The sequence below is a fragment of the Balaenoptera borealis genome (genome assembly GCF_965194805.1).
Source record: "Balaenoptera borealis genome assembly, contig: HAP1_SCAFFOLD_847, whole genome shotgun sequence".
Taxonomy (NCBI): Eukaryota; Metazoa; Chordata; class Mammalia; order Artiodactyla; family Balaenopteridae; genus Balaenoptera; species Balaenoptera borealis.
In genome coordinates this window covers 67,413-90,411 of record NW_028123355.1, presented here as the reverse complement: position 1 = coordinate 90,411, position 22,999 = coordinate 67,413, and the positions used below count along the sequence as shown (strand labels likewise).

The 22,999-nt window shown below is 34.5% G+C and overlaps 1 long non-coding RNA gene across 1 annotated transcript in view; it reads right to left on the bottom strand.

Annotated features, from left to right (window-relative positions):
• LOC309621688 overlaps positions 1–22,999 on the bottom strand; it is a 253,188-nt gene that overhangs the window by 180,947 nt on the left and 49,242 nt on the right. The window contains exon 4 of the long non-coding RNA XR_014240159.1: positions 4,339–4,493. This is a non-coding gene — a long non-coding RNA (uncharacterized lncRNA). The remainder of the gene's footprint in view (positions 1–4,338; positions 4,494–22,999) is intronic.

Sequence of the window (22,999 nt, the reverse complement as noted above, 5' to 3'; positions counted from 1 at the left end):
TTCATTTCCTTTTCCTTAAATTCTGGTCTCAAAATAATGTTACAACTTAACTGACTTCACGATACTATACAAAATGTTCTGCTGCATAAGACACGATAAGGTACATTATGAAAGTTCTATGAAGCTGAGAGAAGATTTGCCAGGAAGGTCATGAGCAGATTTCTCATCAGGAGCCTCGGAGGCCAGATGGCATGGCTCAATGTACTTCAAGTGTTGAAGGAAAGAATCCGTCAACCAAGAATCTTATATCTAGCAAAACTTTCCTTCGAAAATGAGGGAGAAATCAAGACATTCCCAGTTAATCAAGAGTTGAGAGAGTTCTTAACCACCAGACCCGCCTGCCACAGGGAGTTCTTCAGGTTGGAGTCAAGGACACTGCACAGTAGCTCAAAGCCGTATGAAGAAATAAAGACCTCTGGCAAAAGTAGATAGACGGGCGATGAGAAAAGCTAATACTGTTGTAACTTTGGTTTGTAGCTCCACTTTTTGTTTTCTATTTGATTTAAGAGACTAATATATAATAAAACACACCACACACATAGAAATCAAAAAAAAAAATCTATACCTAAAGCTATTACTAGAATTTAAAAATTTCACACATCTTATTAATATATACACTTGATGAAAAAAGCGTTGAAAATTAGCATCAATATTGATATAACTATTTAGGAATTTAGATTACATGTTCCCCTATGTAATTCAATTAATATTTGGGAGAAAATTAGGAGATAAAAATTCTTTGAAATCTTAACATTTCATTATAAAAAATAACCTTAATAATTACATAAATGAAGTAGAACTTTGGTGTGTAGATTTCTATCTACATATACATGGAAAATTATGAAATATATACAAACATGTACACACAGAATGGCCTTTACATATTCTATGAAAAATTCGTTCCCACCAACTAATGTATCACGGAAAAAAATTTCCAGAGGAGATATAGATAGATAGATAGATAGATAGACAGACAGACATGGATATATGTATCTATGTTTGCCTCTATAGACCCTTACGAGTAGTTGACATTATGGATGGTTCTACTAATTGACTCTTCTCAAATTTCTCCATGTAAGTTTGAGATAAACATGTAGGACAGCTTTCTTACCATGTGGGTAGTAAATGGGAGCAACAAGGACTATTGAAGGAGAACACAGCACATTGCTGCATTAGTCTACTGAATATACTAAAAGGAGAAATTGAACCATCCCCATGTCAATCCTTGGGGATTAAGCAGAAGAACAAGGTGTTTACGTTACTCAAGTTTCAAAAAAGCGAACAAACACCTCAGCACTTCCAGGTAACTACATTTCCACAAAAACTCCTATGAACATGCCAATAAGTCCAGAGCATCAAGAACTATGGCTAAAGAGGCCTTATGAGGTACTCAAAGACCTCACTTAGCCTAGAGTAAGTGGTTATACAGACTAATCCTTCTGTAACCCAAGTGAGGGGTGGAGAAGAAGCACTTCCTCATAGCATAGGGCAGTGGTGATGGACAGAGAATATGCAAGGAATGAACTCTTAATACTGGTATCTTGTAGGCACACAGAGTATATAGATCATAGGAACAATGAGAAAAGAAACCTTTAGTTCCTTTAATTGGCTGAATTCATTAGAGGCTAGTATGGTTTAGACAAAAAAAAAAAAAAAAAAAGAGGCTCTTTCTAGCACAAGAGTTGGAAGATTGGTGGCCTATTTCAGTAGTTCTTATATAATCCAAACTCAGGTGAACAAGTGTTAGAGACAATATACTTTTATTATTATCAATCTTTGTAGGAGAGGCATAAACCCAGTCTGATTATATTTGAAAAAAAACTACTGTGATAATACTTCCCTTCCATGTGTTGGAGTATAATCTGCCATAATATATTTGGAGAAAATCTGGAATTTATCATATTCACAGTGAAAAAAAGAACAATCTGCCAGGGATTGGGGAGGGGAGGAGGGAAGGATGAACAGCTAGAGCAGACAGGATTTTTAGGGCAGTAAAACTATTCCACATGATGTGGTGGTAATGGTGGGTACATAACATCATGCCTTTGACAAAACCCACAGAACTGTAGATCACAAAGAATGTGAGCCCTTAAAATAACTGACTTTATTTTATAACAATGTATCAATGTAGGTTCAATTTTAACGTGCTTACCACACCAAGGCAAGATGTTAATAATGAGGGCAAGGGAAGGAGTGGGAGGGGGAGTATATGGGAACTCTGAACATGCTGCTCAAGTTTTCTGCAAGCTCAAAACTATTCTAAAAATAAATTCCAATAATTCAAAAAATGTAAAGGGAATACGAAAGGCATATTAAGTTAATACTAAACTAAAAACTTTGGAGTAGGCATATTAATTTCAACAAGGCTGATTTAAGAATCAGCTTGGGACACCTGGAAACAAAGGGCAGGGTTAGCCCCTACAGCCAGTGCTGCTTTACAAGATTTGGACTAAACACATAACTGAGTCTTTTGCTCCATGTGGGAGTGAAGAAAAGTGTAGGAGGGGCCTTGCCTCCAGCCTTACAGTGAGCTCCCTGAGGGGTTGTTCTCTATCTTGTTTCACACTGAGACTGTTTATTGGTGACATTCTTTCTGGGTCAAAACCATTCCAGTGGGGGTAAGCTGAGACGAAGTGAGAGAGTGTCATTGACATATAGACACTACCAAATGTAAAATAGATAGCTGGTGGGAAGCAGCCGCATAGCACAGGGAGATCAGCTCGGTGCTTTGTGACCACCTAGAGGGGTGGGATGGGGAGGGTGGGAGGGAGGGAGATGCAAGAGGGAAGAGAAATGGGAACATATTGTATATGTATAACTGATTCACTTTGTTATAAAGCAGAAGCTAACACACTATTGTAAGGCAATTATACTTCAATAAAGATGTTTAAAAAAAAAAAAAAGATGTTAAAAAAAAAATTTTTTTAATTAAAAATACCAAGGAAAAGGTGGGACATTACATATTAATAAAAGTATCAATTCTCCAAAAAGACATAAAACTCCTAAAGTTGTGGAATCTGACATCAAGCTTTCAATATATGTGAAGCAAAAACTGATAGATCAAGTAGGTACAGAATCAGTAAGGATAGACTTGACCTGGACAGTAATAGCAATCAAACTAATATAATTGGCATTTATAGAATACTCCACTCAACAACAATAAAATATACATTTTTCTCAAGCTCATGTGGATCACAGAGAAGAGTCTCAAGAGGAATTTTAAAAAGCAATTATATAGAAATAAAAATTTAAAAAAAATTGTAGATACAGAGAAAGCAGTGCTGAGAGGAAAATTAAGTGCATATATTCAGAAAGAAGAAAGATCTATAATCAGTAATCTGAGCTCCACCTCAGGAAACTAGAGAATGAAGAACAATTTAATATTAGTGTAAGCAGAAAGTAAAAAGAAATAATACATACGTGAGCATAAGTTATTGAAACTGAAAACTTTAGTAGAGAAAATCAATGAAACCAAAAACTTCTTTGAAAAGACCAGCAAAACTGATAAACCTCTAGCCAGGTTAACAGAAAAAGAAAAGAAAAGAAAAAATAATTACCAATATCAGAAATTAAAGAGACGTCATCCTGACCTGTTTCATGAATGTTAAAAAGGCAGTAAAGAACAACAAGCAGAACTCTATAATTTAGATGAAACAGAATGATTTCTTCACAGACACAAATGCTTAAAACTTACACAAGGAGAGACAGGTCATCTGATCAGGCCCATATCTATTAAAAAAAAATTGTATCAATAATCAAAAACCTTCCAAAAAAGAAACCTTCAGTTCAGATAGTCACCGGTGAATTTTACCAAATCAAAAGAAATGGTGCCAATTACCACATTCCCTTCCAGAAAACAGAAGCTGAGGAAACTCATTCTATGAGGTCAGCATTACCATAATACCAAAACCAGACACAAGCATTACGTGAAATAAAAATATTTATATATCATGTTAAGAAGTTGAAAACTTTCTCACTAAAATCCAGAAAAAACGAAAGATATTCTCTTTTACTCTTCCTACTCTCCGTTTTACTGAGATTTTTAGCTAGTACATTAAAACAAGAAAGAAAAAAAAAGAGAAAGTATTTGGCTTGGAAAGGATTAAATAAAGCTGTCTATACTTGCAGAAGACATGATTGTCTCTGCAGAAAAATACAATTTTGGAAAATTATGGAAATAACAAAGGACTATAACAAGGTCACAGGATTCATGGTTTAGTATATATTCTTGTGTATATGCTATACATACATATATATGTATTTTGTATATATACCGTACATATAAATATAAACACACATACATTTAATAAGTCAATGAAATTTGAAATTAAATCATACCATGTTGGGCTTCCCTGGTGGTGCAGTGGTTGAGAATCTGCCTGCCAATGCAGGGGACACGGGTTCGAGCCCTGGTCTGGGAAGATCCCACGTGCCGCGGAGCAACTGGGCCCGTGAGCCACAACTACTGAGCCTGCGCGTCTGGAGCCTGTGCCCTGCAACAAGAGAGGCCGCGATAGTGAGAGGCCCGCGCACCGCGATGAAGAGTGGCCCCCGCTTGCCGCAACTAGAGAAAGCCCTCGCACAGAAACAAAAACCCACCACAGCCAAAAATAAATAAAATAAATAAATAAAATAAATTTCTAGTTAATATTAAAAACAAAAAAAAACATACCATGTATATTGTACCATAAAGATGAAGTACTTAAATATAAATCTAACAAAATATGTATAGGAACTATATGTGCAAAACTATAAAATGCTGATAAAAGAAACCAAAGATTAAATAAATCAAGAGTTATTCTGTGTATACTGACTGGAAAAATCAATATTATTAAGATGTTTATTCTTCTTAACTGTATCTATATATTCCATGCAATTCCAATCAAAATTCCAGTGAGCTATTTTCTTGATATTGACACACTAATATCAAGTTAATGTGGAAAGGAGAAAGACCTAAAATTGCCAAAACAATAATAGAAGAGTAACAGCATAGCTGTAGTGCTAACAATTCCTGATTTCAAGAATTACTATAAAGCTACAGTAATCAAGAGAGCATGATATTGGCTCAAGAATAGACACATAGATCAATTAAACCATATAAACAGCCCAGAAGGAGATGCACAGAAATGCAATCAACTGGTATTTCACAAGGGACAAAGACAATCAAGAGAGAAATAGATGAATGGATAAACAAAGTGTGGTACATTCAAACAGTGCAATATTATTCAATGAAGAAAAATAAATGAACTAAAATGCCATGAAAGGATATGGATGAATATTAAATGTATAGGGTAAAATGAAAGAAGCCAGTAGCAAAAGTCTACATACTGAATTATTCCACTTATATGACATCTGGAAATGACAGAACCTATAGGCATGGTAAATCAGTAATGGCCAGTAGATTAAAGAAGGGCTAGAAATGATGATGAAACACAGGGAATATGTTCAGCGTTTCAAAACAATGCTGTATACTTTCATTGCAGATACATGACACTAAGCATTTGTAAAATTCCATAGAGCTTTACAGCTCAAATAGTAAATATTAATATAAACAAATTTAAAAAAATCATTTAAGAGGTCAGGGGAATCCAGGATGGGTGCAGAATGTAACTCGGGGCTGGGTATATGGGAACTCTCTGTATTACCCTTTCAATTTTTCTATAAATCTAAAATCTTTTCTAAAAACAAAAACTTATTTTTAAAAAATTCTGCAAGACACAAATAGAATACATTCAAAGAAAGTCACATCATAGTCAAACATCATAAATGAAAATAATATTTAACCAGAAAATAAAAAGATACATTATATTCTGGCACAACAATAAGAAGAATGAGAGCTAACATCATCAGAAACAAGTGAAGCCAGAGATAATAAAATCATATATTTAATGAAATTATAGGAAAAATGTGTAACCCCCAAATTTTATATCTACTAATAATTTTGTCCCAAAATTAAGGTTAAATAATGAAATTTTCAAATAAACAAGAACAGGCAGAATTTGTTGCTAGCTGAACCAGACTGCAAGGAATACTGTTGATAGCGCTTCAGATAAGACAAAGAAAACCAAACCAAACCAAAACAAACAAACAAAAATGAGCACAAATTTACTGATGTACGTATCTGCAGGAAGAAATGAAGATCACCGGAAAGGGAAATTGTGAATTTAACTATAAAATAATATTTATAAAATATATTAAATAGTTACTAACTCTTTAAAGAAAAAACTACACTGCGGATACATAACACATAATAGAAGGAGAATGAGTGACAACTAAAGTACAAAGGACAAAACAACAATACATGGTATTTTACTTACAATAATGGCTAATGGGCATAATTTAAGTCACTTTGAAAAGTGAAAGATTAAAAAGCTGAATTTAGAAAATAACCAGTAATAACACAAAGCAACATACATTTAAAACATTGACAGAATTAACAGGAGCTACAGAAAAATATACAATGAACCACAGCTATTTCAAATAGGATTTTCTCATAATTAAAAACAAAAAAATCAGTAATGCTATAAAAGCTTTATTTTTTATTGAAGTAAAATTGATGTATACCATTATAAAAGTTTCCGGTGTGCAACACTGTAATTCAATACACAACGGGATCATCATCAAAAGTGTAGTTATCATCCATCACCACAGAGTCGATCCCTTTTACCCATTTTGCCCACCTCTTAACCCTTTCTCCTCTGCTATATCTGTTCTAGATATAAAAGTTTTAAACTATATTATTATCTAACTTACCTAACAGAAATTTATAGAATACTACATCTGGCAGCTAAAATACATAGTCTTTGGGGCTATAAAACAAGTCTCAATAAGTCACAAAGGATCATATGTTCTGTGAACATACATAAATGAATAAATGTTTTCGCGAAGAATAATGAGATAATCTTATGTGTTTGAGAATTAGCAGTACGTGTCTAAATTAACACTTCTTTAAAAAAATGCAATGGGAATTTAAAATATATTATTGACAGTATGGAAATAGAAATTTCCCTTATCAAAACTTATATGATTGAGGCAAAACAGTCTTTGGATATACTTTATCATTTAAATATGAAAGTTTAAAAAATCAATAAGCTAAGCCTCCATCTCAAGATTCTAAAAAGGAAAAAGGAAAATTTAAAACCCAGAGGAAGAAGAAGGATAAAAAGTAGAATGATGAGAACAAAGATCAAAGATATAAAATAGAGAAAAATAACAAAGCCATAAGCTTTAATCTTTGAAAGTTTAATAAAATTGATAAACTCTGTAGTAGTAGAATAATACCCCCTCCCAAGTTGTAAAAGTGTTATTTCCCAGAACCTGGGAATATGTTCCCTTACATGGCAAAGAGACATTGCAGATGCAGTTAAGTTAGGATCTCCATAGCGTTTCCTGAATTACCCTGGTGAGCCAGTGTAATCACAAAGGTCCTTATTTTGAAAAAGAGTAGACGAGGGAAGCAGAAGTGTCGGAGTCAGAAAAGGAGATGTGACAGTGGAAGCAAAGTGAGAATGATTTCATTTCAGGCTGTAAGTATGGAAGGGGGCCAGTAGCTGAGGATTGGGGAGAGCCTCTAGAAGCTGAGAAAGGCAAGAAAATGGATTCCCAGAATGTGCAGAAGGAATGGGGTCCTGTAAACATTTTAACTGTAGCTTAGTTGGACCTATTTTGAACTGTGATCTCCAGAACTGTAAAATAATAAATTTGTGGTGTTTTAAGTCACTAAGATTGTGTTAATTTGTTACAGCAGCAACAGGAAACTAAGAGAAACCCTTAGCAAGACTGATAAAAAAATGTAAAGTACACACAAATTAACGTTAACTGAAAGCAATATAGTGGTGCCAATACACATATTTTCAAATTAAAGGAGAATAAGAGAATAGTGTATTTCCTTCTTGATTTTCAATACTGTATTTAGCAGAAACCAACTTTATTTATTAGCATAAGGACATAGGGGCGACAATGAAAAACAACAATCATAAGGAGAAAAAAGAAAAGAAAACAAAATGTACTATTTAATTGATTGTAAATGGATTAAAAAATCATCCATTTTTAATTTGCTGTTTGTTAACTTTTTTTTTTTTAACATCTTTATTGGAGTATAATTCCTTTACAGTGTTGTGTTAGTTTCTGCTGTATATCAAAGTGAATCAGCTATACATATACATATAGCCCCAGATGCCCTCCCTCTTGCCTCTCCCTTCCCCCGTCCCTATCCCACCCCTCTAGGTGGTCACAAAGCACGGAGCTGATCTCCCTGTGCTTGAGTATCCTTTTAAAACAGCAAGATGTCCGGATCCTAATATCAATAAAACAAATTAGGACAATAAATGACTCCATTAAAATAAATCTGTTGCCCATAAATTTTCTAGCAATTAATATAAATCAACTTTATTATAAATTGTATAGTACACTCCTGCCAAATTGAGAACTATATATTTTATTTCCATCTGTATTTTGAAGTGTGAATACTAGAAAATTAGCTTTAATAAAAGCTCAATTAATCTAAGTAATAATGCCTAAATATCTCTTGGTGTGAAGGGTCTTGAAACACATGATTTTCCATCCCAATGCCAGTTTTGTCTAATCATCTTATGGGCAAAATTTATGTCATATTTTTGCTTTGAAAAATCTATTTGGAACAAAGAAAATTATAGTTAGGCAACAAGTCCTGTATTGTTGAAAATTAGCAACTGTTATCACAACAACAACAATAAAATGTACTTTGACTCCAATGTAATTATGTACTTAATTTTTCTCTTTTTTAATTTTCAAGAACCATTTTTTATTAAACCCATATAAGAAAATTTACTTATCGGTGTTATTTATATTTAATTTACAAGAAGACTGAAGCAACAGTTATGTCACTATTATATATTGCTTAAATTTTTTCACTGATTTTATGTTAGAGTTATTTGGAAAGTTTATAGTCCTTAAATTTCGATTAATGTCCTCACATTTTGTTGCATGTGTGCTCAGTTCTCCCAAAAATTATTTGAACTTGACCACTCTGAATATAAAGCTGGCATTCAAGTCAATCAAAAAATTACTTATGTCTTTGGTGAAATGTCTATTTACGTCTTCCGCCCATTTTTTAATTGGATTGTTTGTTTTTTTTGATATTGAGCTGCACGAGCTGTTTGTATATTTCGGAGATTGATCCTTTATCTATTGTTTCACTGGCAAATATTTTCTCCCATTCTGAGGGTTGTCTTTTCATCTTATTTATGGTTTCCTTTGCTGTGCAAAAGCTTTTAAGTTTAATTAGGTCCCAGAAGACATACAGATGGCCAAGAGGCACACAAAAAGATGCTCAACATCACTAATTATTAGAGAAATGCAAGTCAAAACTACAGTGAGGTGATACCTCACACCGGTCAGAATGGCCATTATCAAAAAATCTAGAAACAATAAATGCTGGAAAGGGTGTGGTGAAAAGGGAACCCTCCTGCACTGTTGGTGGGAATGTACGTTGATACAACTATGGAGAACAGTGTGGAGGTTCCTTAAAAAACTAAAACTACAACTACCATATGACCCAGCAATCCCACTACTGGGCATATACCCTGAGAAAAGCATAATTCAAAAAAGAGACATGTACCACAGTGTTCACTGCAGCACTATTTACAATAACCAGGACATAGAACTAACCTAGATGGATAAAGAAGATGTGGCACCTATATACAATGGAATATTACTCAGTCATAAAAAGAAACGAAACTGAGTTATTTGTAGTGAGGTGGATGGACCTAGAGTCTGTCATACAGAGTGAAGTAAGTCAGAAAAAGAAAAACAAATACGTATGCTAACGCATATATATGGAATAGATTCCATATATGCAATCTAAAAAAAAAAAAAAATGGTACTGATGAACCTAGTGGCAGGGCAGGAATAAAGATGTAGACATAGAGAATGGACTTGAGGATATTGGGTGGGAAGGGAAAGCTGGGGCGAACTGAGAGTAGCATTGACATACATACATTACCAAATGTAAAACAGTTAGCTAGCGGGAAGAAGCAGCACAGCACAGGGAGATCAGCTCGGTGCTTTGCGATGACCTAGAGGGGTGGGATAGGGAGGATGGGAGGGAGGCTCAAGAGGGATATGGGGATATATGTATGCATATGGCTGATTCACTTTGTTGTACAGCAGAAACTAACACAGTATTGTGAAGCAAGTATACTCCAATAAAGATCTATTTAAAAATTACTTAGGATTTAAGTGAAATTCATTAAGACTAAGTACTTAATGAAAATTAGCAAGGTCTTTTATCTCTCTTTAGAAACAAATATCCATTTTTACCTTTACTTGATATATCTGAAGTAACATATATAGATTTGCCTTTGAATATTACATTTCTTCCATCTGGTCCACTACTATTTTGGAAAGCTTGGTCCTTTCTGAGTGAGAAACATAAGATTTGAAATGATTAAGGTCCATTTATAACATTACTATTTGCTTAAATTTTATATCATTATCTGTCATTATTGAGTAGAATGCATCACCCCTGAAGGAGGCATATGAGTCTAACGATAAAAATATAAGGATGAGGCATATATTTAGGTCATGGATAACTCAGCAGGTAATGAAGAACGGAGTAGGCATTTAAAATCCCCTACATCTGAAAATCTTGTAAGCCAAAAGATGATTCTTAAACTACAGAAAATGTTATGTGTTTATCTAATTGCTGGATATTGTTTCTTGTTTTCTTTCATAAAGATGCATGGTACTGCTATTGGGGAAATTAAATTTACTTAGACCGCATGAAATCGTAAAATAAAACAGTACTAATTATTACTAATACTAATACTATGAGAAGAAGAAGGAGAAGAAGGAGAGGAAGAGGGGAAAATTCAATTGTAATAATTTCCATTTTTAAGTATTTTATGTCCCAAGCTCTCTGCTATGTGGTATATGTGAATTAACTTATTAAATCATCTCACCAGACTTGTGGGTAAGTACTACACTATATAAGATTCTTTTGCCTGAAAAAAATAGAAAATCCCAATTCAGTAAGAAAAATTTATTACCTCATATAGCAAAGACTCTAAAGGTCAGGCACCCCCAGGGTTGTTTAATTCAGTGGCTGAATGATGTCATCAAGAACCCAGCTTTTTGCGTTATTTTCTGACCTGCCCTCCTCAGCACCTTTGTTCTCAGCCTTCCTCCCTTCATGAGAGTAAAATGGTTATGACTCTGTGTGTAAACATGAGAACGTGTAGTAGAAAATGTGGGTAACTCTTCTTGTGTGAGTTTTCTTTTTTAAAGGGGAAACTTTCCCCAGACTCTTTCCAGCAGACTTCTCCAAATGTAAATGAAGATGAATACAAATTTAACCATGATTAAAATATATTTTTTATCTTTAGGGTAGGATCAAAGTTTCATAATCATCCCTAGATCTATCACTGGCAAAGAGAAAAAGATTTTAATGATCAGCTTAGAGTACGCAGGATTTAACAGTGAGTCCTATGGGAGAGAATTAAAAACATGAACAAAATAACCAAGTAGGGAGATTGAAAGTGAGGTAGGCAACCACTTATGTCTGCTACAGATATTATCTTTACTTTCTATATAATCAAACAAGGGATAAAAGAAATGGTGAGATTAACATTATTGGGACAGGAAGTTGCAGAATATGAATTCAATGACACGTTGAAGGGTTGGAGAGATTTAGTAGCTTGTTCCAATAAGACAATGCACAGTAATGTGTTAGAGGAGGAAAAAATCAAAGAAAGACATTTCTCTGGACTTAAGAAGGTGATGTCTGTGCCAGAATTCATATCATTAAGTTATTTTCTGGACCAGACATTTATTTCAGAGATCTAACTAATATTTTTACTGTCTTTTTTTTTTTTTTTTCTATTTGAGGTAAGAGATTCTAGAGCATATTTGAATGTTGATGTGATGATCCAATACACAGGAAGAGATTAATGAAACAGAGAAAATCAAGTAACGGCAGGAGAAACTTCTTTCATAAGTCACTAGTAGAGGATAACAAGAATAATTACTGAGAGATTTAAAAGAAAGAAAGCCCTTCCAATGTTTGAGAAGAATGAGAAAACATGGATATACTCAGTAAAGTCTGGAAAATTATTCATAGAAGACAATGCAGCCAGGGTTTTAGTTCACATCCTCATTATTATCCTCAATTTTTAATTTTTCATCTTTATTCACCTCTTTATTCTTCACATGTTTCTCCTCATATACTAACTATTAATGTTCAAGTTCCTGATAAAAATTAAAATACTATTCTGGGGAAAATGTTACTAGAAATCTTTATACACTTACACAAACCTTAGAACTCAAGCACATCATAATGAAAACATGAACTAAGACAAATATATAGTGCTTGAATGGCATCAAATTTTATTGTGTTAAACTGTGTAAAACTTTCCTATAAAAAAATGTAAAGGTTTATATTAAGAAGTCAGAGTGCCATTGTACTTTAATCAGGCGCTCATCTAAATGGAAATGAGCAAGACTAATTTTGTAGAATTTAGATGCTGAGCTGAACCAAACTTATTATAAAAGAACTGGTGAACCTATCACAGCAAAGGTAAGTAACTATCTTATAAAGTAAATTCATCTATAATGCAATAAAAAGATGTATTAAATCCAAGGATGAGAGATTTGTTGCTGCCCTTGAACATACATTCAAATAGCTTTAAAAAAATCTGCCTGAAGGCCCCCCCAGGTGTGTGGTTAGACCAGGAGTATAGGGGGGAACTGAAGCCTTAAAGCCCACTTAAAGCCAACAAAAGATCAGAAAGAAAAATTAAGGAAACAATCCTATTTACCATCACATCAAAAGAAATAAAATACCTAAGAACAAACTTACCTAAGGAGACAAAAGAACTGTACTCTGAACACCATAAGATGCTGATTAAAGAAATTAAACATGACACAAACAGTTGGAATGATATACCATGTTCTTGGACTGGAAGAATCAATATTGTTAAAATGATCATATAACCCAAGACAATCCACAGATTCGACGCAATCCCTATCAAATGACCAATGGCATTTTTCACAGAACTAGAACAAAAAAATTTTTAATTTGTATGAAAACACAAAGACCCCTATTAGCCACACCAACTTTAAGAAAGAAAAACCGAGCTGGAGGTAACAGACTTCCTGACTTCAGACCATACTACAAAGTTACAGTCATGAAAACAACATAGTACTGGCACAAAACAGAAATATAGATCAATGGAACAGGAAAGAGAGCCCCGAAGTAGACCCAACCACCTATGGTCAATTAATCTATGACAACAAAGGCAAGAATATGCAGTAGAGAAAAGACAGCCTCTTCAATACGTGGTGCTGGGAAAACTGGACAGCTACATGTAAAAGAATGAAATTGAACATTCTTTAACATCATACGCAAAAATAATCTTAAAATGAGTTAAAGACCTAAATGTAAGAATGGATACTATAAAACTCCTAGAGGAAAACATAGGCAGAAGACACTTTGACATAAATTGTAGCAAAATCTTTTTGGAACCACCTCCTAGAGCAATGAAAATGGAAACAAAAATTAACAAATGGGACTTAGTTAAACTGAAAATCTTTTGCACAGCAAAGGAAACCATAAACAAAACGAAAAGAGCCTACAGAATGGGAAAAAATATTTGCAAACGATGGAACCCATGAGGGATTAAACTCTAAAATATACAAACAGCTCACACAGCTCAATATAAAAAGAAAAACTCAATGAAAAAAATTGCAGAAGATCTAAATAGACATTTCTCCCAAGAAGACATAGAGATGGCCAACAGGCACATGAAAGGATGCTCAAATCGCTAATTATTAGAGAAAGGTAAATCAAAACTACAATGAGGAACCACCTCGCACCAGTGAGAATGGCCATAATCAAAAGGTCTACAAACAATACATGCTGGAGAGGGTGTGGAGAAAAGGGAACCCTCTTACACGGTTGGTGGGAATGTAAAATGGTACAGCCACTATGCAGAACAGTATGGAGGTTCCTTAAACAACTAAAAATAGAACTACCATATGATCCAGCAATCCCACTTCTGGGCACATATCTGGAGAAAACCATAATTCAAAAAGATGCATGCACCCCAGTGTTCACTGCAGCCCTATTTACAATAGCCAGGACATGGAAGCAGCCTGAATATCTATCGACAGATGAATGGACAAAGAAGATGTGGTATATATATATATATATATATATATATATATATATATATATATATATATATATATATAAATAAATAAAACGGAACACTACTCAGACATGAAAAAGATGAAATAATGCCATTTTCAGCAACATGGATGGAACTAGAGTTAATCATACTAAGTAAAGTTAAGTCAGACAGAGAAAGACAAATACCATATGATATCACTAGAGTGTGGAACTTAAAAAAAGAAAAAATGATACACATGAACTTATTTACCAAACAGAAACCAACTCACAGATAAAGAAAACAAACTTATGGTTACCAAAGGGGAAAACAAACTTATGGTTACCAAAGGGGAAATGTGGGGGGGAGGAATAAATTATGAAGTTGGGAGTAACATATACATACTACTATATATAAAATAGATAAACAACAAGGACCTATGTATAGTACAAAGAACGATACTCAATATTTTGTAATAAACTGTATTACCAAAAAAATGTTACTCTGCTACACTTGTAACTCACACAACACTGTAAATTAACTATACTCCAATAAAAAAAAACTGCCTGAAATTAAAAATAGTAATAATACTTTAAAAAAATCTGTAGCCATGATTCTTTATGAAATGTAAAAAGTGACCAATATTTTTGTATCATTGTTAATTACATATATATTTTTTGCTCTATTTCTTTGATGTGATTTGGAAACTTCAGACAAGGATATTCATCCCCTCAATGCTTAGTCTAATGTATAAATAGACCTACTATAATCAATCTTTCAGGTAACATAAACATACAGGTCTACTCATGTATAATTAATTTTCAAAAATAACACTTTCTAAATACAGACATAGAGGAAATATTTACAGGGAATTTTCATTATAAAGAAAAACTCAAATTACAATTTTAAACAGACCACTGAGCAAATCATTTTGAAATACTTGATCAGGTATTTAGAGGTTACTATAACAATAATCAGATCTTCCTCAAATACAGTAGTATATATGTCTCTATATATCTATACATATATATATATATATATATATTATATTAAAAAACTTTAAAGTAATTTTTCCCACCCCAATGGATAGTGTATATCTCCAACCCAGTTAAATCTTACCCTCTTTCAACAAAAATTAAACAAAAAAATGTTTGTGGTTTCTAACACCTTGTCTTCAACACAAAACAACAACCAAAAAAACAGAAACAAAACAAAAAATAAAAGCAATGTACCTACTAGTTATGTCAGGGTCATTAAAACCCCAGGGAGTCCAAAACCCCAAGGGGCACGTCTGGATGGAAGCTGCCTCCCTTTGCCGGAAGCTCCAAATTACAAAAATATCAGTTGCAAAGATTTTCCTTGACTGCTGGAAGATTTGAGCATTGTAAATTAGACCACAGAGTTCCAATAAACCTTAACTGGAAAAAAAATGTCTAGCACACTCTAGTGAATCTTGGTCTCTATTTTGATGATTCATCTAGTGAGTCATATTCCTGGAAAGATTCTCTAGGGTCCCACAAAGGCTCATGCTTATTGTCCAAGGCTAGAACTCTTATGCACAGTCACATCCAGTCTCTGTTTTGAGGGTCTGCCACTGTGCCTGGGTGGCTGGTGCTGCAAAGACTCAAAACATAACCACAGAGGAATAATCTAGACAAACCAACAGGTCCTGGAGATATTTCTGGATCTCAAATAAAGATGCCCTCTTGCTTCCTCGTGAGTTCCCCTCTGAGGTCTTTGGAGCCTTTAGTGTGAGCGGACTTCATTCTGGACAATCTATAAAGAGGTTCTAATCATGTTTTTCGTCCAAAGAGAAGATACCAGGTTCATAATCTGTGATAACATCATCCCCTCCTCTCAAGGAGTATCTGCAACAGGATGCAACACTATCTGTTCTAGCTATTGCCACCACTGTTGTAACTTTTTCTGGGGCAAAAAGATCCCTAATCCCTTTCAGTCAGCATCACTGAGAAGGGGCCAGGCCATGGAAAAGTCTGAAAAAGAATGGTAATCCAAAAGATAGTTTGCATTTTCTCCTAGACACAAAAATACTAGTGACTTCTCTACCAATTGATACAGGAATACTTCTTCCTGTCTTCTAAGTATTCCACTATACTTGAATAAATCAAGCTCCCTGACTCTTAATTAGGGGCCCAGGGAATAACACCCTGTACTTCCCATTCTATAATAATGGTTTTGACATTTTTATTTCTATCTCTTTTCCATAGTCTACAAGCTTTAAGAGGAAGCACACAATGTACCTTATATTTACCATAATAATTTCATTGTATAGCACAGTGCCTGACCTGATATAGTATACACAAAAAATACTTCTTAGTTAAATGAATGTATCAAAATGTTCCCATCAGTAAGTTAAGCCAACTAGCTAAAAGTTTAGGGTTTTGTCATTCCATACTTCTTCTTTTCCAAAGTGCATGAAGTAGAAATTAGCCCTTTCTAAATATTATTGCATGTCTTTACATAACAGAAAAATAAATAATAAAAAGCGTAGATTGAATTTTTCTTCACGAAACAACAGTTCTCAGTATATGAAACAACAGGATGGAATGTACAACTTGCTTTGGGGACCTCACCTGACTCTCCCTCAGATCATCTTGAAAAATGCACTGTGAATTATATCTTATCAGGTTAACTGACTACTCATTTTAGCTCTAAGTAAATGGCCAAACATAGCTGACATTTAACAGAGAACACAGAAGTAAAGATTGCAATCTTTTAAGTAAGTTTCAGACTTATCAAACATAGCATTTTTCTTGCATATTGCTGTCAGGAAAACTATGGTTAACACTTTTTTTAAAAAAATCATTGTTGCCGTCAAAAACTGAAAAACTTTGTAAGTTAATTGGGAAGTAAATTAAGAATCAGCAGGTGAAAAATATAAAATCAAAATATTCATTTCACACAAAACCTCTGTGTCATGATTAATAACACTATTTTATAATAATCATGATTTCTCACAGTTTGATCTTTATAGGTTACCATAAGAATGCAGTTGATTAGTGTTTGCATGTATCTTTCTTGGTTATTACCTCTTAATCTCCTTTCTACACAAACAAAGGCATAAAGATATTAAGAAGAAGGAGAAGGAGAAAGAAGAGAACAGAGAGAAGAGGAAGGAGAAAATGAAGACAGAAAAAATATTACATAAAGGAATAGTTACTTTTCTGTATCAATTTAGTTAGGCCATGGCAACCAGATATTTGGTCAAATATTATTCTAGGTGTTTCTGTGAGGGTATTTTTTAGATGAGATTAACATTTAAATCGGTAAACTTTGAGTAAAACAGATTACCCTCTATAATATGGGTGGGCCATAGCTAATTAGCCTCTTAAGGGAATTCTGCCAGCAGACAGCCTTCAGAATCAAACTGTAGCTCTCTCCTTAATTTACTGTCACCTAAGGAAAAGGCCATAGGTCTCTTTGCGGAAGAACTGAAGAAATCCTTGTCCTATGTACTGACTGCATTGTTGCAAAAAACCCTTTGTTCTAGCTATCTGGCTCTTCACCAATAAATGAGCTATGGATCTTCAAATAGACACAGTTCCAGAAACTGAGGAGAGAATTATGACTTTTTACCGGAGTGACTACTGTTCTCTTTCTGCTCCGCCATGCGTGCCATTTTCTTGCTGTAGACGTTAACAGCACCCAAGCTGGCTGCCTGTCTCTTTTGCCCTTTGGAACACTATGCTCACTATCTTTACCACCACCTTTAGGTCACATGAACCTTAGCTGCTTTTCTGACATTGGAGGTCACTCCTGTTATTTTGAGATCCATAGATGAACAATTCCAAGTTTGTTACTGCCTCCCTTGTCATCAACTCAGCCTTACGGAAGAGCGCTACCACTTAACCTGTTGTGTTGCCGATGCCGCTCATCAATGCAGTTTGGATGGCCCTGGCGAGTGGTATGTATTCTGGCTCCTCCTGAAAACCTCTCCTCTGGTAGGTTTTCTGGACTCACGTAATTTATTCTATCCAGCTTTCTCTCCTCCTGTAGCCTCTTTATTCTGTCATGGCAACTCAGCTATGTCTGTTGCTCAACATGGGACATTTCTTTCTTCATTCTTCTAGAGTGTGGAGATATCTCTATTTTCTGGGGCCCTTGCCTGAGTGTTAAATCCTCATGTCCTGAGAATTCTTGCTTATGCAGTCTTATATTCTGGCCTACTCAGCAAGTACCCCCAAAGTGCAATCCCTGGGTCATTCCTTCAACTCCTGCTAATATAAGCTAATTCTTATATCTCCTCTATAAGTGTATATGCTCTTTCTTATCAACACATTCCAGTTGGATTAGGTTGCAATTTAATGTTAATTCCCAGCCTGTGACCCACGGGAGAAGAAATGAATCTCTTGAGGAAAGGTGGTCACCTGTTGCCCTTGTGAGAGAGGCTACTACAGTGTTCTCTGTCAGGCATAAACTGTTAGCTTTCACTAGGAAGGACTGGTGAGTCACCTCTGTGAACTCTGAGGATTCCAGGGCTCCAGCACAGACAACTTCTTCAGGATCATCTCTCTAGAGAATCTATCCAGATATCCCCATCCCCCAATTCAGCTTGACAGGTGTTATTTTCAGCTCTTCTGAAATGTTTTCTGAAGTCCTTTAATAACACTAAAATAAAGCAGATTTTGCTGAGTGCTTTGAAGATGAAAAAGGGTTACAGAAACTAGTCCACTTAACAGTCATTTGTCATGACATTATCCAGTGGCACAAGTCTCCACCAGACCCTGGAGAAAATATTTTTTCTTCAAGCATAAGATTTTTGGAGTTTACAGAAACTAAATACAAAAATCATGCTGCAAAATGAAATCTTGAAATCCTCCTACTGCTGTTTGGGAATCAGAGATAGAGTGAATATCAATAAGTCTTAAGACTTATTGTAAGCCAACTGGAAGATCTGAGCAACAAAATTGTGCAGTTTTTTCCCCCTTCCTTTAAATACAAGTATATGATTAAGAAGGGTTCCTTTCTCCGAATCTTCTCAGCCTCAAAATTTGACTTTGAGAGAAGAAGAAGAATATTGTGATGAGTAGTTAAAATGGTTGCTTTGAAATCCATTTGCTTTGAATGGTTGCTTTGAAATGGGAGGCAGCTAAATTTACGTTCTATTCTTTGAGCTGTAGCTGGCTTTTTTGAAGTCAGTCCCATGCTTGTCTGGTTCAGGGGTCAGTCAGATGTTTGGGTAAAATTGATACACAGAGTTTGGGGCTTCTCCTCCCTAACTCTGTACTTTCTGCCATTTTCACCTTCAGATTCCAGAAGCTATGACTGCCCTGAACTGTGTCTCCTAGTTCTCCACAAGAATGAGGCTGATTTCTACTGAAGCTTTAGCCTCCCTGTCAGATGTAACTCTGGAGTAGTCTCAGGCTAAAAGCAAAACAAACGAGAAACTCACCTTTTACCCTGTGGTCTTCTCTGTTTCTAGGTGTTAACTCCCCTCTAGTATCTGCTTTTTATATATTTATTTTTCCAGAAAATATATCCACCTTTTCTTTATTCAACTTAAATCACTGAACTACATCAAGCCAAAAAGCCCTAATATTTTACACGTTATATGCCAGAAAACATACCTCACTAGAATATTGTATAGTAGTGATTTGTTATATTTAGGCCTAGTTAGATAAAGAAACAGTATCGAGCAGAACTTTTTTAACGAAAAAAGGGAGGAAGAAGCTGCAATTTCCTATTCCTACATTAATAATTTTCATTAGAGTCGGTGTTCTTTGTGGGAAGACAAGAGAAAACTAAATATAAAACTAGAATTTATGCATTGGCCAAAATAAACAGACCTAGAGGAAAATGTTGTCTAATTAAAAGATCATTGAAAATTATTTGCAGGCTATGATATCTACAATTACTAATCATTCTTAGGTATAGTGTTCTATAGAGATTTTTTTTTTAACATAGAGATTTTCTGAGACTTGACCAGTTTCTCAAGTGTCCCTCCAGGATAAAAAATAGTAATAAAAATAAAATTAAACATTTAATCTGTTTTAAAATTTAAAAATCATTTAAAGTGAATAAGGAGCCATAGAGTATTATTTATTAAGACTGTGAGATAGCAACATTTTAGATTTAAGTACACAGAACATAATAATCCTTTGAGAAAACAAACAAAAATTTAATAGAAATGTACCATACATATGTTCAAATTAGGAAGTTTTAATTGACATGTGGTGTGGATTTTTTTCTTCATGCCTATTATTAGATTTAATATATTTTACAGTTCAAAAGATTGAGTCTCTTTGTATTATTATGGTTTGACAGTAAACCTGGATTTTCAAGCACATGGGTGACAGTAATGCAACTGGAAAGTTTCAGAGATAATAATACAGACCCATGTAGAGGGTGTAATTGTCCCAGGGGGGTAAGAGACATAGGTGTACTTGCTTATTCATAGACTGGTGACAGTTTACTATGATGCTAATCCTTACTTGTTTGAATGAATTAAATATATTTAAAATGAATGGTCATGAAGGCTGAAACATTTGACGCTAACATCCTAGCAACATTTCTTAGCTTCCTGTTGGTACCGAAGTACAAAATGCTAGGAAATATCAGTGACGTTTATTGAAGCGATTTCCTTTTTCTGTACTTGTGGGTTGATACTTCCAATCAAGTGTTGCTGATTAGATTCTGAAAGCATGTAATTGATTTTCAAACTCTTTACATCCTGGTTGCTATGTTTAAACAGCCGCATGAGAAACATTTCCTGAGTCTAGGTAGATTGCTTTTTGTTTTACATGAGCAATAGCTTAAAAGGTGAGTTGACATTTAAAGAAATAAATATTCAAGCACGAGGTACATTTGAAAGTCATTAAGATTAATAAAGGTTTACAATAACATATTATCCTTAAGTGTTGACACAAATACTATGCTGTATTTATCTGACACTAATCTGTCTAACATATGAAGAATGGAAGCAATGATTTGATTTTGACCCAAATAATGATGTCATCATAACCTTTGCAAGAATGAATTAAAGCATATTCTAACCTTTTCATTATTTCACATTTTCACTACCAGAAAATCATTACTCAAAAGGGAAAGGAATGATTTTGCAACGGGGTCTTGCTTAGGGTTATATTTCAATTCCTCATAATGAAACATAAAGGACAGGAAAAAGAAGGTGAGGACATTCTATCAAATCACTACTCGCAGTTTTTCATAGGTAATACTCAGTATAGTTTAAGACTTAACCAAGAGAACAACCCATTATGTCTCAGCAGCAAATCTGTCAATATGCTGATGGAGCAGAGGCATAATATATGTTATTTGAATATTGCAACAGGTAACTTTTATTTGTAAAATGCAAGGAAGATTTTACTTTAAGGGAAAAACTTCACAACCTAAGGATTTAATTAAAAAATATCAAGTGAACAAAAATTCTGAAAGCCTGTGAACATTAAACTAGATGAAAATTACAAACTTTTAATATGAAAAATTAAGTAGATCATCCCTTGATTTGTTGAGCATAATAAAGCTTATTGAAACTAATCAAATGACATTTTTTCTTAGGAAGGTCTTTCTGATATATAGCATTGGAAACTTACTTCATTGTTCATGATCATTAAGGCTTAATTTAATTTAATTCTATTTATTTTAATATTCAAACCTTTATTAGCTTCTGACACCGGTCAACCCCACTCCTGGGAGCAGTTCCCTCCTATACTTGTAAGATCATTTAATATGTACTTCGTAAGGAAGTCTGCATTTAGACTCAGGTTTGTTTGCTTGATTAATTTGGTGAACTTAAAGACATTGCTTAGTCAAAATTCAAACAACACATGGATTCTAAATTGCTCCAAGGTAAATTCTCAATTCTATACAATTTGCTGATTTTTAAAGGGGGGAAAAAAAAGATTTTCTAACTTTTCTCCAATTGTTTCCAAGGACAATTGACAATTTAATGCTATCATTTACATGTAGGCCAAAACATGATTTGTTCCTGTCTCCTTTTCATTTAATTCAACTTAAAAAAAAAAAATGTATTGATGGCCCACAATGAGCCAGGTTTTATTTCACTTTCCAAAGATACTTTAGTGAATCAAACAACGATGCCTGCCTTTGTGGAGCTTATATTCTAGAAGCGATGGGGCAGCAGATAATGATAAACATGGACACATAAATGATATTTTACATTAAAAGGCCATGAGCCTTATGGAATGAAAGAACAAGGAAAGGGTTTTCAATTGTAGGCGGGGCCTGGGGGTGGATTCTACTTTTACTTAGGCTGGTATGGGTAGACCTCCTTTTGGTGATAGTTGAGCCAAAAATTTGAAGAAGTGAGGGACTTCACCCATGAAGCTATTTGGGGAAAATTGACCCATTCAGAGTCAGAGCAAAATCCTAAATGTGGAACTTGTCTGGTATGTTTGGAGAAAGCTATGAAGCTAGTGTCACCGGAGAAGCAGAAGGTGAACCGGAGCTCCCGCTGCATCTCAGTGATGTGAGATGTCTGAGAACTAAGGGAGGGGTAATCATGTGGGGCTTTTAAGTCATTTTGAAGAGTTTGGTTTATATTCAGAGTGAAATGGGAGCTAATTTAGAAAGACTGAACTTCTGTTTGTTAATGACAATTCTGGCTACCATATAGAGAAGTTGTGGGAGAGGAACTGGGGTCAAATCAGGTCACCTAATGATGAGGCGCTTCCTGTAATTCAGACAGGGAGTGACAGAAAATATAGCCAATCCAAATAAGTACATCTATTTCAGGAAACACCCTGAAGCATCTTTGAATAGGACACTATCTAGTTTACACACCAGTCACATCCGATATTCAAAGGATTTTATCAAGTTATCACTTTAAGTTAAGTTTGGGAACACACATTCACTCC